Raw genomic sequence first — 19,493 nt, forward strand, 5'->3', positions numbered from 1 at the left:
TGTGTTTAATGTTAACATTTGATGCCAAAAGTGAGAAGGGAGTGCTGTGTTCAACAGACATGCCTCAACGTGAAGAGCACAGAACAAAAAGGGAAGATGCACGCAAAAGCAAAACATACAAAGGCCTTCACATTATATAAATGTTAACGTTTTCATTTTTTTAAATTTACATTCATAATGCACTAGTTTTACAGCAAGGAGCTTGCAGTTGAGGCACTGATTGAAGCCCCTATCCTCTGCCAGTGGTCTTACTATGAGTATTAATAATGTGGTGACTCAATTATTTTGGTTAGCACCAAGAGAAAAAGTCCCACAAGACATGAGGTAGTTTCTGTTCGCATTAACTCGAGTCATTCTCATGAAAACCACATTCTAAAAAGTACCATGGCCCAAACTGCACCTTCTCTTATCCACGATGGGTGACTATTATTTAAGTCAAGTCTATGGTCCATTTCAAAATTCACAGCATCAGAAGAAAAAAAAATGAATTTGAAAAGGGAGAAAGTGTTTTCTCTATTTTTTTTGATTGGGATTTTGAATACAGCATTATTTCACATCCCTAGGCCATCACACAGTATTTATGGTCAATTACTTTAGAAGTAGTCTCCTCGTGAGAGACACCCTAAGTTGGTTCGGATTATATTCATTGGGGTTTAGATGAATGAGAAGGGATCTCACAGAAATTTAAAATTCTAACAGGTTTAGACAGCGCAGATTCAGAAAAAATGTTCCCTACGGTGGGGGAGTCCAGAACTAGGTTCTAGTTTGAGGATGAGGGGTAAGCCTTTTACGAGGAGAAATTTCTTCACCAGAGACTGGTGAATGTGTGAAATTCACCCAAAGAGTATAGTTGAAGCCAAAACGTTGTCCAATTTCAAGAGGAAATTAGAAATACCTCTTGGAGTTCAAGGGATATGAATGGAATTCGATGATCAACCATGATCAAAATGAATGGCAGAGCAGGCTCAAAAGGGCCAAGTAGCCTACTCCTGTTTCTAATTTCAATGTTTCATGTTTAAGTAGAATCACTGGTCATTTCTCACTGTTTGTGGGAGCTTGCTGTTCGGTTTGCAATCAGTTTGTGATGCTGGTTAAGAGAGGAAGGGGATGTTGTAATGTGGAATGTGAAATAGGTGGGGCAATATGGATTGATGGGCTCACTTGGGACAGCAATGTTGTTTGAAGTGGAAGTGGAGCCTTACAATGTATCAGGCAGTATTCCATCCAGAGTCCAGGATGCCTCCTTCATCAGAGCTTAGCATCTATACTTCCCTCTTGTTTCCCGCATGCTGTTAAAGAACAGGAGGCAATGAAAGAACAGCACCAATAATCAGGGTGTTATTTGTTAACTGTGGCATCTATTGTGAAGTGGTGTGAAAGACCTCCAAGAACCTAAGCAGTGTGACCAGCAACTTAATGAGTTAAAGTCACTGAAAGCCAACTGATTAGCAATTCTGGAATGGCCCTTTAATTTTCCACTGACTGAGTCTCATTTTGTAGCTACATGCCTAATCTTTGGCAAGTAATGTGGGCTACACTTCCAGGAACAAAACTGCATAATTATTATTTTCTATGAAACAAGGTGCAAAGGACATATTTCACCAGGTTTGGACTTGTCGCCCTCTGGGTCACAGAGAAATGAGACTTACAAAAGTGCCCACTGATGGCGTACATGAGATTATCCAGCACATAATCCTGCAATCTGCAATACAAGTGTCCCCAGAGCCCTTTGGCTAATAAGAGATGGATTTCATTTCTTAAACAGATACGCCATGCACACAGGACTGGACTGCTGATACTCATCGTCCTGAAACTTCATTTTAACTCAGGATAGATGCGACACAGGCTAAATGGATGGTAAAGTTGGTAAGTAGTTTGAAGTTAGGCAGCGTGAGGTGGTTTTAACTCTGAGGGTATTTGGGGTCTTCCACCATATTCACTGCCAGCTTATCATCAATACTTAAGTAGAAAATATGTTAGAATACGAATCTCGAGAATATCTATGCACATACACATTTCATTTATACATAGAATGCGCATGTAAGTATAATCATTAACTGAAGATTGTTAATCTTTACAGGTGAGGACAACATGATAGAAAAAAAACAAAGTATTAGTTGGTAATATGGCTTTAAATTAAACAGAACAAATAAAAGAATGAGGAAAGACAGCTTCATTCCCACAGTAAGATCAATTAGTCACCCTAGTTGGAATATGAGGAGGACTGGTATTCCTGTTCAATCGTTAACTCATCAAGGCCAGTGTAAAATGACGTCCCTCTGTACACCACTGTATAGATCATTTGTTTTCCGTCGGTGTCCTCAATCTTCTGACTCAAACTCTTTGAGCTGACCTCTCAGGAAAAATGTGCACAAAAGCCAGGAGAGTCGTGTACAAATTTTTAAATATTTTGAGCAACACAAAACTCAAAAATTCAACATAATTCACTTGTTTTCTTTGCACCACAGGAACAGTGGGAGAAGGCAGCCATCGAGCAAGTGTCTTCCGGGGCAATTGTGACTCAGAAGATGCAGCATAACATGTCTCAAGTTCAACATCCACTGGTGCAGATACAGGCAGCACAGTGGCACCACACTTGAAATGTTCAAAGGAGCATAGAACTTCTAAAAGGCAGCAGCAGCCGGTGGAAATTACTACCAAAGGCAGAGTTCAGCCACGTTCAGCTTGTCAGAGATACTGAATCTTGGGGGTGGGCGGGGAGTTTGCTCGAAGTAGGAAAGTAAGTGCTTGTGGAACAGCAAAAGGAAGATGTGTGAACTACTGACCAAGTCCCCTGAGACTGCACACATCTTTAGGCAGAAGTTGGAAGAATTCATGCATGCCAAGAGTCTCACCATAATCTGTCAAATAACGGAATGAGTATCTCTATTGCAACAGATGCCATGGAGATGCATTCACCAGCCCAATAATTGGATACAGATAACTCCAATATCCTTCTGTATCGAATTTGCACCATCCTTATAAGAAACAACGTATGTAGGTGCTCCCATATATAGGGCACCTGTCCCCGTGTTATGCAGGTGTGTGCAGCCAATTGAAAAATTCTACATCCCTATTTATTTTTCACTGATTTTATCCTGGTCAGGATGAAGACAGTCGAAAGTCCCCATGGGTATCGTCCTATTGTTTCTGCATTGCTTAACACGAACTGAAGATGGCTCGAGGTGATATTGTCCAAAGATGTGCCGGTTAGGTGGATTGGCCAAGCTGAATTGGCCCTTAGCGTCACGGAGGACTCACTAGGGTAAATGCACAGGGATAGGGTCTGGGTGGGGTGGCTTGTGGTCGATGCAGACTCGATGGGCCAAATGGCCTCCTTCTGTGCTGTAGGATTCTATGATTTATACCTCATTACTTTAATCACCATCATTGCTGTAATGTAGGAGGCAGTAACTAATTTACATACAGCAAGGTCCCATAGAAAATAGCATGTTGTTTAAGGGGCAAGTATTAGCAATTTGCTTAAGCTACTTGCCCGTGCTCAGTCAGGGTCACTCAGCTCCTGCCCTCATTACAGCCTTGATCCAAACATGGACAAAAGAGCTGAACTCCACAGGTGAGGGATAAGGAATACCCTCAGCTTCAAGGCTGTACATGACATCAAAGAGCCCTATTAAAACTGATGGCAATGGAAATCGTTAGGGGGAAGCCCTCCACTGGTCAGAGGAGTCTAGCACAAAAGAGATGGCTAGAGATCAATCCCCCTCATTCCAGGGCACTGTAGGAATTCCTCAGGGTAACGAGTGAGGTCTTCAGCCGTTTCGGCAATGACTTTCCTTCCATTACAAAAGGCAAAAAATGGCGACGCTTGCTGATCAATGCATAAAGTTCAGTACCGTTTGCAACTCCTCAATTGCTGAAGCAGTCCATGCCCAAATGCAGCAAGACCTGGACAACATCCCATCTCAGGCTGATATGTGGTGAGATTATTACCCAAGTACCAAACAATGACCATCTCCAACAAGACAGGATCTAACCATCCCCCTTGACATTCAATGCATTGCCATCACTGAATCCCCCACTATCAACATCCTAGAAGCTACCATTGAACAGAAACTGAACTGGAGCAACCATTTAAATACTGTGGCTACCAGAGCAGGTCAGAGGTTAGAAATCCTGCAGGGAATAACTTATCTCCTGATTCCCCAGTCTACAAGGCAAAAGGCAGGAGCGCAATGGAATATTCTCTACTTGCCCGGATGAGTGCAGCCCCAAGAAAACAAGGAATTCAACGCTACCCAGGACAAAACAGCCTGCTTGATTGGCACTACATCCATAAACATCCACTCCCTCCACCACCAAACAGTGGCAGCAGTGTGTACCACCTGTAAGATGCACTACAACAACTCATCAACCTTCCTTTGACAGCATCTTCCAAACCCACAAATCTTCACCACCTTGAAGGACAGGAGTACCACCACCTGAAAGTCCCCTCCAAGCCACTCACCATCCTGGCTTTGAACTGCATTGCCGTTCCTTCACTGTCACTGGGTCAAAATCCTGGAACATCCTCCCTAACAGTACTGTGGGTTACCGGCACCAGGGACTGCTGCAGTTCAAAACGACAGCTCACCTTTCTAAAGGGCAGTTAGGGATAGGTAATAGGTGCTAGCCTAGCCAGTGACACCCACATCTCAAAAAAATGGATGTAAACAACTGGCCTTTATATAACCATCTTTTAATGTAAGAGAACATTAGGCAAATGAAAATGGACAATCCAAAACTCATTTCACTACCCGCACTTTCATAGCTTTGTCGTACTCTTTTCTTCGAATATGCATTGAATGTTTCCAATACAAATACAATTGCTTTCACTACAATCATTTCCTATGGCAAAACACTCCAATAACTTACTATGTAAACAAGATTTTCCTAATCTGTGGCAATTTAAAACATGTGGAGATGCCGGCGTTGAACTTGGGTAAGCACAGTAAGAAGTCTCACAACACCAAGTTAAAGTCCAACAGGTTTATTTGGCAGCACAAGCTTTTGGAGCCGCAAGCTCTTTCAGAATCATACAACACAAAAGCTTGTGCTACCAAATCAAGTCCTGAAGGAGCTTGAGGCTCCAAAAACTTGTGCTACCAAATAAACCTGTTGGACTTTAACCTGGTGTTGAGACTTTTTACTGCAATTTAAAACAACAACCCTTAATCTCCATCTAGGAGCAAATCTTTTATGTTCTTACAACCCTCAGTAATTGGCCCATTGGAAATAATTTCAAAATCTTTCATTATGGAGGAGAGATTTGAGAGGCCAGATTAAAGTTTTCCATCCCTTGCATCCTTATAGTGAATCAATCCCATTTGCTCTCAGAGTCAAATTCAACGTCCTCCCTACGGATGGCTGCCTTTTAGTCAACCATATCTTTCTTCATCTTTACACTCAAGGTAGAATCACAGTTTCCATCTCCTATCTGGAATTACTTCCAAATTCCCTGGCTGTTTGCCAAACCTACTTCTGATCTGTCAGCACATGCAAAGATTTGAACACAATCGTTGATATGTGCAGAGAAAAAAAAAATGGGTGCAGCACCAACATCTATAGTACATTTTTTTCTTGAAAAATTCTTTTTAGGATTCAGTGCCAAGACCAGCATTTGTTGCCCATGCCTAATTGCCCTTGAGAAGGTGGTGGTGATCTCTCTTCCCAAGCAACTGCAGTCCATCAACTACAACCACTGCGTGTTAGGGATGGAGTTCCAAGACTTTGATTTAGAATCAGAAATCAGAGGTTTACAGCATGGAAACAGGCCCTTCAATCCAACTTGTCATGCTGCTTTTTGTTTTTTAAAACCCCCAAGCTAATCCCAATTGCAGCTTTTGGCTCATATCCCTGTATACCCATCTTATCCTTTTAACTGTCTAAATGCTTTTTAAAAATACAAGATTGTACCTGCCTCTACTGCTACCTCTGGCAGCTCATTCTAGACATTCACCAACCTTTGAAAAAGATTGATTACCCCTCTGGACCCTTTTCTATCTCTCCTCCCCTCACCTTAAACCTATGCCCTCTGGTTTTAGGCTCACCTACTTTTGGGACAAGGTGTTGACCATCTAGCTGATCTATGCCCCTCACTATTTTATAGATCTCTAAGGTCACCCCTCAGCCTACTACACTCCAGAGAAAAAAGTCCCAGTCTATCCAGCCTCTCCTTATAACTCAAACCATCAAGTCCCAGAAGCATCCTAGTAAATCTCTTCTGCACTCTTTCTAGTTTAATAATATCCTTTCTATAATAGGGTGACCAGAATTGCACACAGTATTCCAAGTGTGGCCTTACCAATGTCTTGTACAACTTCAACAAGGCGTCCCAACTGCTGTATTCAATGTTCTGACCGATGAAACCAAGCATGCCGAATGCCTTCTTCACATTGTCCACCTGTGAGTCCGCTTTCAAGGAGCTATGAACATGTACCCCTAGATCTCTTTGTTCAGTAACTCTCCCCAACGCCCGACCCTCAACTGCCCTGGTTCAATCTACCAAAATACATCACCTCGCATTTAAATTAAATTCTATTTGCCATGCATCAGCCCACTGGCCCAACTGATCAAGATCTTGTTGCAATCCGAGATAACTTTCTTCACTACTCACTACGCCAATCATTGGCAAACTTGTTGACCATGCCTCCTATATTCTCATCCAAATCATTAACATAAATCTAGCAACATTGAAGGATACTATGGTATGACTTTAGAGGGGAAATTACAAGGTGGTGATGTTCCTTTGCATTTCTCCTTTGTATGTTCTTCTCAGAGATTCAAAGAGTTCAAAGCACAATATAGCACAGCACAGGAACATGTCCTTTGGTTCACCAAGTCTGTGCCAACACAGATGCCTCTCGAATATTTTCTTGCTTCTACATTATCCATGTCCATCTATTCCCTTCCTGTTCATGTATCCATTTAGCTGCCTCTTAAAATATTGTTATAAAATCTGCTTCCACCATCTCCTCCAGCAGAGCGCTCCAGGCATTCACCACCCTGTGCAAAACTTGTCCCTTACATCTCTTTTAAACTTTCTCCTTCTCACTTTCAATCTATGCCCCAAGGAATTGACTCTTCAACCATGGGGAAAAGACTCTATCCAAGCCTGTCATAACCTTATAAACCCTTCAGGTTGCCCCTCCGACACGCCAATGAAAACTATCCAAATTTGTTCAATCTTTCTTCATAGGCCCTATTCTCCAAACCAGGCAACATCCTGGTAAAGATCGCTTCTGCATTCTTTCCAATGCAAACATTCTTCTAGTAGTATTGCATTCAGAATTCTTCACAATACATGCAGCCTGACCAAAGTCTTACACAACTGCAATATGATTTTCCAATTCCTATACTCGACGCCCTGATTGATGAAGGCCAGCATGCCATTGGCCTTCTTGACCGCCTTGTCCACTTGAGCTGCCACCTTCAGGCAACTGTGGATCTGCACATCTAGATTCTTCCATATGCTCATATTTCTAAGGGGTAGAGATCAGTGGCGATGAACATGTTAATTAATCTCTCCTGCTTTCATCCATCTCCAACCTTCCCTCTTTTGTTCTTTTCCCACCCTTCCACCTCTGCATTTGCTCAATATCTTTCACATTTCTAATTTTTTTCCCCAGGTTTTGAACATTACAGACCTGAAACGTTAAATCTGTTTTCCTCTCCAGAGCTGCTGCCAGACAAACCTGCTGAGTATTTCCTGCATTTTCCATTCTAGACCTTGTGTTTTGTTCCTGTATCAAGTAAATGTGTGTTCACTGTCCCATTGGTTGCTTTTTTAAAAAGAAATCAATCCTTGCTGGCTGACCTTGTTCAGCACAATTCAATTGGCTCACTAGCTCACAGACCCATTTCAGTTATGTATTATTCGAGTTAAGATAATCTTTCACTCTCAAAGGTTTCAAATCTCTTTAACGAACAAAGCTAAACCAGGGTAATCTGATTACAAATTAAAATAAATTTGAGGAACCAGTTAAGAGCCCTTTATCTGATGTCCACAGAAATCCGATATGAAATTAATTTGCAATAAGCCCGATAAAACATCCCCTAAATTAGCAACCTCAGTCAGAGAAGCCAGACACATAGGAGTGTCACATCAGAAGTCTCTCTTCAAAAGTTATGGGGTAAAGCAGGATTCTGGGAGTAGCAAGATTCACTCTGCCTCTCTCAATGTACTTACATTTGATATTGACAATAGGTGTCTCAAATGGGAAACTTAAACTCCCAGGAGAATCATAAAAATATCAAATACTTTTAATAGGAAATGCCACAAACTTCATTGTTCTTAATGCAAATTGTGTTTTCTTTAAAAAGATACAGAATCATAGTACAGGAGGCCATTCAGTCCATCAGGTCAGCACCAACCACAATCCAGTCCTGGCCCTATCCCTGTAACCCTATGCATTTAAAGTAGTTTAACGTTACTTTTTTTTTAGGCAACTGTAGGAGAGGACCATTGATAATTTGCGTTTTCTTTGAAAAAGTAGCTTTAATGTCACTTTTGTAGGCGTCTAGCTACAGAACATCACTGGCTCCAAGAGCTGAAATCAGAAGCATTTACGAGGGGCCAAACCGAGATGACGCACTTCAATCAGAATGAACGAACTTCAGAAATTTCAACATTTCTCTTCAAGATGCTGATGACTCTACTTTCATGTTCTACTTTCATATTCTGGGCAGCACGGTGACACATTGGTTAGTACTGCTGTCTCAGTTCCAGGAACCCGGGTTTGATTCCGGGCTTGGATCACTGTGGAGTTTGCACGTTCTCCCAGTGTCTGCATGGGTTTCCTCCAAGCTTTCCAGTTTCCTCCCACAGTCTAAAGCTGTGGGGGTTAGGTTAATTGGCCATGCTAAATTGCCCTTTAGGTGACCCATGATGGGTAGGTTAGAGGGATTAGCGGGGTAAATATCTGGGATTATGGAGATAGGGCCTGGGTGGGATTGTCGTCGGAGCAGACTAGATAGGTCAAATGGGCTCTTTCTGCACTGTAGGAATTCTATGACTATATCTTTGAGAGAAAAAAAGAAATTGCTTTATACAGCATCCTTCACATCCCCAGGTAAAATACTTCACAACCAATAAAGTACTTTTGAAACACTGTCACTATAGTATTGGAGACAATGTTATTGCAGAATCGATGTTTCCTCAATTTTTTTTCCATTTAATTTCTGTAACAATAGGACACTGTCATTGTAAGGAAGTGTATAACGAAATGTTCATTTTCAGGGCAGAGGAGTGCATCACGATGCCTTCTTTTCAGTTACGCAATGGAGGTGGTTTAATCCCATTCGCGTCATGGCATCTGTCAAACTGATGGGAAAGAATTGTGCCAAACATCCATTGTTTAAGGCAATATGCCTTTACCCACAGTTGAAATGGCAAATCCGACTGGTGTGAATTAATTGAATCAAGTTCAGGCAGTAGCTCTTCAAAACCAGCTTGTCAAAGGCATTCTGCATATTTTGTAATAACCAGATAAACGTAACCAAATCAGATTAAAAAAAAGGGAAAAAAATCTCAGTGTAGGAAATGAGAACAAAAGATAGAATATGCACTTGAAATTGCAAAGAGAAAGCGTACACAGCATATTTACGGACTATTCTGGGAGGAGAGACTGGTAAACTCAGATCGAAGGGCCAAATGGCCTACTTATGCTTATATTGTCTACCTTTATGTTCTCTTTAGGGCAAAGGGAGACTTGATGGGCATTCAAAATTAGGCAGGCTTGTAATATAGGAAATGTGAAGAAAATGTTTCTGCTGACAGCAAGATCAGTGGGTGGAGAACTCAGATGTATAGTAACTTGCAAAAGAACTAAGGGGAAATTAAGTTTTTTAAATGATGCTGAGAGTTGGGATCTGAAATGCAGATGAATGGTTGTGGAAGATGACAATTCCAAGAAGACAATTGGATAAATAATTGAAAAGGAAAAATGTGTAGGGATTAGTGAGAAAAAGGTGGCAGAGTGGGACTAATTGGGTATCTCTATCAAAGATAGAAGGTGAACACCAGAGATCTCAATGGCCCCCTTCCATGCTCTATGATTCATTGAAAATCAGAAAGTTAACAGCAGAAAATAGTGCAATACAAAAAGAGGAAGATGATGGTTTAATGCCTGGAGGCTGCTCAATAGAAAAAGGAGGAAACTGGTAAATTATGTAAAAGATCATCTCGCTTATGCAATGGAACGAGATTGGAAAACAAAAAACAGGCCGGGGGTGGGGAGCCTTGCACAATGGAAATACTTAGCCTCTTCACAGCGCAATGAACTTAATGCTTTTCAAGGGCACACTAAATGAAAATGAAGACTGAGTCAAAGAAAGTGCTTTAGACAGATGACAAATAACTTGCTCGGAGTTAGATTTTAAAGGTCATTATAAAAGGAGAGGGGATTCCCGAGTACGTGGACGGGATAGCTGAAAACATGGCCATCCATGTTGTAGTGAAGGAGTGGGAAACGCAAAAAAGACAAAGTTGGAGGAAAGCAGAGTCCTGGGAGGGGTAGTAGGGCTGATGGAAGTTACAAGGGGCTGAAAGAGAAAGGAGTCTGAATTTAAAATCAATGTTGGAAATGGTAAGCAACTCCAATCACACCTAAACAGGGGAGCGAACAATCAGCATCAAGAATATGGACAGCCAAGATAGCCAGAAGCACTTAAAGGCATTACATTCAAAATATCAAAACTAAGTCTCGCAATTTACCAAACCCACTGGCATTTTTTTCTGTTCCATTTATAGAAAAGGGGACGGAGTCTTGTGTAGCTAAAAGCAGAAAAGGTTGCACTGAGTCATTGTAAATCTGGCAGCTTGGACTACATAGAAAAGCAGCCCTTCTGTAGTTTTTACAACGCAAAGCATTCTCATGTAAATTTAAAATATAGTTAGAAATCCCCAGTTCCCATCTCCCTAATAAATAGCACATTTTGCAAAACAAGTCTACTCACAGCACTTGGTAGTTGAGTGTTCTGGTTAATTTCAGAAAAAAAAAGTGTCAGAACTTTTGTGAATGAAGGAAACACAAGTCAATTTCTACATAGCAAAGGCCCAGTAGCAATGCTATAATGACCAGATTATATGAAATGATATTGATAAAGGGATAATAGTGGCCAAGACACCTGAGGGGGGCTCTTAAAAATAGTGCCAGGAGATCTATAATGTCAACCAGAGGGAGAATGAATCTTCGTGACATTTGATGATTAATGTCATCAAAAGGACGACACCTCCCACAGCACAGACCACCTCAGAATTGCACCGTGGTGCCAATTCGAGTGTTGTGCTCAAATCTCTGGAGTCTTGAACCCATAAACTGTTAGCCCATTCAGAGGTGTTGAATTGAGCCTAGGCTATTATGAAAACTTGTGCTGTGTGACCGCACTCAGTGTTTCCACTTTTTTTTGAACAAAAAAAAGGACCGTGTATGGTTTGGAAACATTGATCTGCGTGGAATCAGACTGTCACAGTGGGTAGGAGTAGTTCCTGATTCAAGAGAAATACTTTCCTGCCAGATTCAACTGGCTAATGTAACAGGAGTCGAATATAATGGGTGCATACTTCATTCCAGCACTGCGCACGGAACTGTGCGGAGCATTTTTATCATTTGAGTTTGTTCCAGGCTCTGCTGCTACTGCTGGGCACATTCCAATATCTCACTGCAGTGCAGAATTATGTCAACAATGCAGCTTTGCATGTTTCATACATAAAAGGTCAAATGTAATTGTTGAACACACGCTCTTATTTCCATGGACTGTGAGGGAAGCTCCATGTATTGAGTGGCCCGAGTTATGTACAGGGGAAAATGTGGGAGGCAGGAAATAAATCTGTATGGAAGATGGATGGTGATTCTCCTCCTACTCTTAACTTTCCATTGTAACACTGGTTTGCAAATCTCAGCATTGTTCACAGAGTTAAAGTGCAAAAAGCTTTAATCACCACAGCTCTAGTATTAAGAGGGAGTGGGAGAAAGGGAGAGAGAGAGAGAATAAACTGAAATAAAAAAACCAGGAGGGCTGATTCAGCAGCATGCAACGCTTGCCAAGGACGCACTAGAAGACCAAGTGATAGACACCGTGAGCCAGGGCAAGGATCTTAAACTCACAAACTAGCTCAAACTATATTGGATTAAGTTTCTTCCCCCTCAGCACAGCTAGATAAGATTAGCTCCTTTCGGAATAAATCTAGTGACTACTTTTCAAAAACATCCTTTGTAGAATTATTTGCAATATGATAATGGGCATTTTTAGAAGAAAGCCCTGTTGTCTTACCTGGAATTGCTGCGACTTCAGAGTTGGCCTGTTTAAACCAGTGCTTCACATCTACCCTGTCAGAGAGCAAAGTGAGGTTGTGAAACCAGAATTATTCATGTGTAGTGTAAACTACATCAGTAAGGAAGTACAGTTCAGCAATCAGGCTCCTCCTCTCCCATGTTGCCTTGCACAAATTCCTAGTAACCATAGTGACGACTGCTGCACCTTCCCAGAATCTGGAGCCCTCCTTGTAACGTGTTTACCAGTTGAATAATATCCCTAGTCAGGTCATTACATTATTACTATTGTATCCTTTATGTTATGTGCACATAATATGCAGGGTACACAGCCCAAAAAGAAGTACACCTAAATAAAGAGGTACATTGTCAGTGTTACTTTGTCAGTGGTGCTCACTAAAACACACCACAAATAATATCCAAACCAAGATGCAAAAAAAATCTATACAGGTAGAAGCTCAGTTAACCTAATTCCCTAATGTATAGATATTGTCCACATAGACATGAAGGATCCTGCTGTCAATAGCCCATCTTGGGACTGTAATGGTTCCAGCAGAGTTAAACTATGAAGCAATGTAACTCCGAGGAGAGACAGTGGTATAGTGGCAAGGTCCCTGGATAATAATCCAGGGGATGTGGGTTCTGGAATATAAAACTATTCATAGTAAAGATGACCTTGATAACCATTTACTACTGTCTGATTGACTAATGCTCCTAAAGGGAAGGATAGTTGTCATCCTTACCTACTCTGGCTTACATGCAAGTCCAGACCCACAGCAATGTAGTTGACTCTTAACCTCCCTCTACAAAGGCTAAGCAAGTCACTCATGGGCAAGAGCAATTAGGGTCAAGCAACCAATGGTGGCCTTGCCAGCAATGCCTATATCCCATGGAAGAAATACAACTAGTAAACTTCCTTTTCCTTGTCCAGCTGGGACGTCAATTGAGACATTCTAAATTTGAACTCGTGCTCACTCAGCCAAGGCTAGGTCCCACACATGCTGCAAAGCCTGCAACCTGAATCTGTTACAAGAACTTAGCTTGCCAGAGGCCTGCACAGCAAACCCAGTCTTGCCAGACCAGGCAGGAGAAACACTGGCACAAAAGACTCAGGCAGTTCAGTTGGGGGGGTGGGGGGAGGGGGGGGGTGTCCTACCCAAATACCACCTCCTTTCAGTCAACTTCTGTCAGTATTTCCATTGACATAGCATACGGATGGCATTTGGGGAGCAGTTGGAAATTACAATGAGTGTGAAATAACTTACAAGACAGCTCCACATCTGATATGGTCTGTCTCTCCAACATCTTGTAATATTGATCCATAACTTAATACAGTAATATCTTCCTTATTCCTTTATTCAGGGAGGAATAAATCAAGTTTTATGCATTCAGTGGAAGTGAAAAGCTTTATTTCTTTGTAAAGACGAGTGGAAAGTCCATATGCTTGATTCGTAACAGGCAAGCTGCACAAGAAAGAATGCAACAAAAGATGAACAGGTGTAAGTATAAGGAGGTAATTCTAATATGCTAATAAGTTACATATACATCATCCAGCAAGTGATCCAATATCTCAATCTTGCACTCTTGTAAACCTCATGGCAAAATGAAGCCACTGTTAAGTTGTTTCGCAATAAAGGTTAATGTCAGTCTTACCTCAGCAGACTCTGAAAATATTCCAAGTTAGTACAACCATATTACATGGTGGCTGTGAGAGAAAAAAACAAACCTGAGAAGTCTTGGTCATTAACTGAGGTAACTTACCTGGGGTACCATGTGGACACAAGTGTTATACCCATGGGGAAGACCAGGTCAAGGCCATAAAGAGGTACCAGCCCCCCAAAATACATCTGAGCTCAATTTTTGGGAATGGTAAATTATTATGGGCATTTTAGGTACACCTACCATGCTGTTAGAAAGAGTTCCAGGATTTTGACCCAGCAACAGTGAAGGAACGGCCATACATTTCTAAGTTAGGATGGGTGAACGGCTACAGAAGCATCAGGCCACAGGTAAAATGTACAATGTACAATCAACATGTCCAAACTGTCCCCTTCTCTTCTCTTCTGGTTTACAGAAAGACAAACAATTGTGCTGAAGTAAAAAAAGCGACCAGTGTGTTAGAGGGAAATATTTTATTGTAGGAATTTAGGAATGAGGAAATTAAACAAAATATACTGCAGCTACTAAAGTTAAACATTAGCATGGTATCAAAGTTTTGTCTTTAACATTTTTCTTAACTGTTTTCCGTTAAACTTTACAAAATTCTACAGATGCTTTATTGAAACATCAAAACATATTTAAATACTATAAACTAACGCAATTGAAGTAAACAAAGAAAATATTAATGGCATGGCTGTTTTCAATTTCCACTGCCCAAAATGTGAACTCTTTGTTCAACCTCATGCAATGTTTCCAAGTCAGGGTCTGAGAAATTCTGACCCATCTTCCCAATTATACTTTCAGTTTCCATATTCTAAATTAAAACATGAACATACTATTCACCACGTAAAGCAAGATAATGCATATTTAAATAATTTCACAGATTTAAATAACAAAACCTTTGCTCATTTACATAGATTAAGTACTCATCTTCAATCATAAAATTAAAGATCACTTTAAATAACATATAGCAGGGAATCCTTTTCCTCTCCGTTTTCAATTCGGAACTGCTGTTTCAAAGCATGACCTCAATGGGCAGCCCCTCCCAATCTGAATCTGTTATGGATCAATACTACAAGATGTTGGAGAGACAGACCATATTAGATGTGGAGCTTGAAAAGATCAGCTATGATCTTATTGAATGGTGCAGCAGACTCAAGGCCTATTCCTGCTCCTAGTTCTTATGTTCATATGATGAGCTGGTCCAAAAATCAAAACCATTTGTTCATCCATATCAATATCTTGAAGGTTACAGGCCTTGACTGCATCACGGAATTCTCCAAAAGGTATGGCACTTGTTAGGCTCAATTTTGACACTTTGTTATGAAAGCTGTTTTCAAAGAAGGCACAACTATCACTTAAGTACTTTATGACTCTTTCATAGAAAACAATGAAGTCTGCTTCACATTTCTTAGACACATCGAGGGTAAGCTGGCTAAGCTTGATGTTCACTGCAAAGCCAGAAAAAGAGTCCTCTACTCTTCTCTCAAGTTTGCTTTTCAGTTCAGCCATTAGCTTAAATATTGAAATTCTGCTGAATGATTTAGCTTATCATGCTTCAATAGTGTCTGAGAACAATTTGAGTGTGACTGAGGAAGAATAAATAAATCTCAGGCATCTCCGTCATCTCCAAAAGCACTTCCACAGTACCTTGGGGCACTCCTCCTCACCTAGACTCTGAAAATAACTTTTTAGGACTTCCCAACACTTAAGCCTTCCGTCAATAGATGGCAAAAGAGAGAGCCATCTCGTCACAACATGCCGTAACAGATTACAATTATCAACATCCACGAATTCACGGAATTCCTTTAACCGTTCTTTTAGCCGAGATGCTGAAATGGTTGTACACTTTAAGCACAATATTTTCATCAATTTCCAGTTTTCCTGTAGCCAATCTTGTTGCATTGCACAAAATATGGGCCAATTTGTATTTGAGTGATTTTCAGTTTTTGATTAAACACTTGTGTTTTCCATCGTTTACACTTGCATTGTCAGCAGTTTATGCAGACACTTTATTCAGATCCAGACCTGATGTCTCTAGTTTAACCAATAGCTGATTTGTTATGTCCTCTGATGATTCATTATTATTGCTGCAAAAAGTCAAGTATCACATGTTGCACTCCCTTCTCAAAATGAAAGTATCTCAGAAGTATTGGAAAAGCTTTGTTTGAAGCATCAGTTGCTAAGGGCAAGCCATGTTTTTCGATACACTCCACATGCTTTTATACAGAAAACAGTGCTAGAATATTTTCAGAGCTTTTGCTTTAATTTTCCCACGTTACACCTTTCACTATCAATGAGTCACTGTACACTTCTTTGTCAACTTTTACTCCACAGTCAACACTTCTGTATGACCGATGATGCTTCACAGCATGATGCTCTTTACACAGTTCTGCAGCCAAGATTTTGTCATCTTGAGCTGATCGAGTTGGGCAGAAAAATGATAACAATAATGACGTACCAGCAATGAGCGTTAACTTTATGTTTATCTGTGGTAGCATGTTGTTCAACTGCACTTTTTCCCTTACTGCCAATCTCCACATCACAACAGCATAATGTACAAAAAACATGAGTCATCTTTTCTGCTTTTAGCAACAAATCCAAATTCTTTGGCCCATTCATGAATAAATTTAGTCTTTTTCAGCATTTCTTTTGGGGCTTGAAACAAGAACAAAAATTCAACCACTCTCCACTGCAGCCTTGGGCAGACTGACCCTCTCAGACATGTTGATGTGACTTGTACACTGCGCTCATCAGCAGTGCTAACAACAGCAACTACATATAATAAAAATGTGAAAGGTTGTTATAGCTTTCAGTTCCCACTGTTTTAAGTATACCTGGTTAGTCAGATCCAAAAAAAAAAGGACTAATTAACGTCCGGCTCGAGGTGGCACTGGAGGACAGAGTGCTCAAAAGCCTGACTGTCCAGCCTAAAGCCGAACATCTGGCATCCCTACTTCTTACTGTGCCTACCCCAATCCAACACCAGCATCTCCACTTCAAGGAAGATAAGAACAGTTGGAGAATTTAAGGAAATTTCATATCAGATTCACAAGAAAGGTGGAAGTGACATTAAAAACTTAAATTTTTTCATGGGCTATGTGTACATTATTACAATGTGTTGGAGGATACTTCAAGGTCTACTGCAGTAATAGGGGATGTTTAGGGCAAGACAAACCAATAGGTTTCGTGCGAGTAGAAGAGAAAGCACATGTGTTAACTGAAGGTGTTAAAATGCGTTCACAACCTACTCAAAAGGAAAGTCGAAAAGCAGACTGTAAAAATGTTTAAAAAAACTTAAGCCTAAATCTTACCACCTTTCATGCTGGCAGGATTTTCCCATCCCACCAGTGAATGGAGATTTGGTTGGCCGCCAAAAACTGACTTCACTGCAGTGGGAGCATGGTGTGAATGTCAGGTAAGATCACATGCTTAATGTGTAAGCAGCAAGTTTTTTGACATGTACGTGAAATTGGAAAAGATGTAAAAATTTTAAGGGATATGGGTACTAGACAGTATGGGATATTGTATTGCCTAGAGGGGTTATTTCAGGAAGTAATAAGTAGAGGGTTAAAGCAATAAATGGAATTCATGGAGAAACAAAAATTATTCCATTGTATAAGGTAAACGTTAAAAAAAAGAGTTTGACCACAGATGAGGTGGTTGTAGGGGTAATGGATGAATTGCCTTCTACAGGGGTTCAATTTGCCTGAGGAAATTGAGCTGAGTTAATGTTGGTTGAACAACTTGTGGAAATGCAGCAGTGTTGCAGAAGGAATATCCTGGATTGTTTCGAGGCTGTGGGATAGCATGATCACAGCTAGATAGGAAGAGTCATCATCCCAACCACAGGGCAAAGAGACTGAAGTTCAGCTAGCTGAGACCCTCTGTTCAGAAAGAGAAGATTGAAGGGGCTGAAGTGTTTAGCTCAGTGAAATAGGTAGCATTACAGCAGAAAGATGCGCAAAGTAAAACACAAATACCAGACAGCCTATTCAGAGACAGAGGACCCAGAGCGTTATTACCTCAAGCATATTACAGAGGAAATGGCGTATTCTAGCAAATGAGAAGTGGGCAGTAATACATCAGATAGTAATAAAAGTTGGAAACAGGACAGAAATTTTGCAGGTATCTCATGAAGCTCTAGTGGGGCATTTGAGAATTAAGCAAGCCTGGGCTAAAATAGAAACATTTCCACTGGCCTGCATTGCATAAAAATGTACAGTCAAGCTGTGTCAGACACACGTCACATCAGATGACAGAAAAACCTCAGACAATAATTAAACCTACATCAGTAATTCCTATTCTAGCATTTGAGGAACCTTTTACTAAAGTTCAAATCGAGTAGGGTCCTTCCCCAAGGCAAAAAAGTGGAAATCAGTACTTCAGACAGTCATACATGTTATCCAGTATATTTCTGAAGCAGTACTGAGAGAAATATCACAGCAAAGAGCAATGTAAAAAAAAATTTAGACAATAAAATATAGGAGCAGAATTAGGCCATTCAGCCCATTGAGTCTGCTCCATCACTCAAATTTTTCAACCTCATTTTCCCTGTAACCTTTGATCCCTTTACCAACCAGGAAGCCAAAATTTCAAATGTTTGAAAAAGTGATGTTCAACTGTGTAAAGATATAATTTGTATTTTAATAAATGCTTATTTTTAATACTTATGTCATAAGCTTATTAAATAATCTACAATGCAACCTATTAATTCGATGGCACTAAGTGCTTTGTGGACAGAATGCACTGTCATGTTTGTATGGTATGGATGTAGATTATGTATGCACAGATGTATGAAGTAGGTGTACTTGAAATAGTTAGTTTTTAATGTAGAATTATGCATTATACTGGAGGTGGAGCCAAAGGCTAATTTCCACTTGTGTGGACAATAAAGGTCAATTACATTAACATAAAATCAATTGGTCTGAGAGTTACTCATCTTCACGTAAACCCCTCATAATACACAGATCACAACTAGTTCTGGCAGCTGATTAAAGTTTCCCTTTGGGATTTGGACATCCTGGCACATAGCATCTGCCATTCCATAACACTAGACCTGGTTCTTGAGAATGAGGTGGGCCAAGTGGATCAAGTGTCAGGGAGAGAACATTTCAAGGACAGTATCATTGTATCATAAAGTTTAGGATAACTACAGAAAACAACAAGGGACACTCCAGAGTAAGAATAATTAATTGGGAGAAAACCAACATCAATGGGGTATGACTGGATTGAGCTGAATAAATTGGATTAGCAGGGAAGACAGAACTAAACAATAGGCTGCCTTGAATGGGGAGATGTTTTGGACATATTCAGGGTATTTTCCTGTGAAAGGATAAACAAATCCAGAGCTCCATGGATGACAAATGAGGTAAAGTGCTCTTGTGACAGGTGTCAGGTAGAAAGTAAAATTGAGAACTCAGCTGAACACAGGAGGGGCAAGTGTTGTGAACACAGCTTGTATTGTTATTACTGGACGGGTCAGATCCCAAAATGGAACACCTGGCTTGTATTTCTCCCCCAAGGGCTCTAGTATTGGGACCTTTGATTTTCCTGATATAT

The 19,493-nt window shown here is 40.6% G+C and overlaps 1 protein-coding gene across 3 annotated transcripts in view; it reads right to left on the minus strand.

The window, feature by feature from the left end:
- LOC145346793 (ALS2 C-terminal-like protein) overlaps window positions 1-12,379 on the minus strand; it is an 86,506-nt gene extending 74,127 nt beyond the window's left edge. For 2 of the 3 annotated variants that reach the window (XM_080194527.1, XM_080194525.1), the window contains exon 1: window positions 12,274-12,379. The gene's annotated coding sequence lies outside the window, so the exon portion shown is untranslated. Of the gene's footprint in view, window positions 1-10,956; window positions 10,978-12,273 lie in introns of those variants that run through there. The other variant, XM_080194526.1, reaches the window with a different exon arrangement.
- Between the last annotated feature and the right edge of the window lie 7,114 nt (window positions 12,380-19,493).

The sequence above is a fragment of the Carcharhinus amblyrhynchos genome, chromosome 8, assembly GCF_965287045.1.
Source record: "Carcharhinus amblyrhynchos chromosome 8, sCarAmb.v2.hapA, whole genome shotgun sequence".
Taxonomy (NCBI): domain Eukaryota; kingdom Metazoa; phylum Chordata; class Chondrichthyes; order Carcharhiniformes; family Carcharhinidae; genus Carcharhinus; species Carcharhinus amblyrhynchos.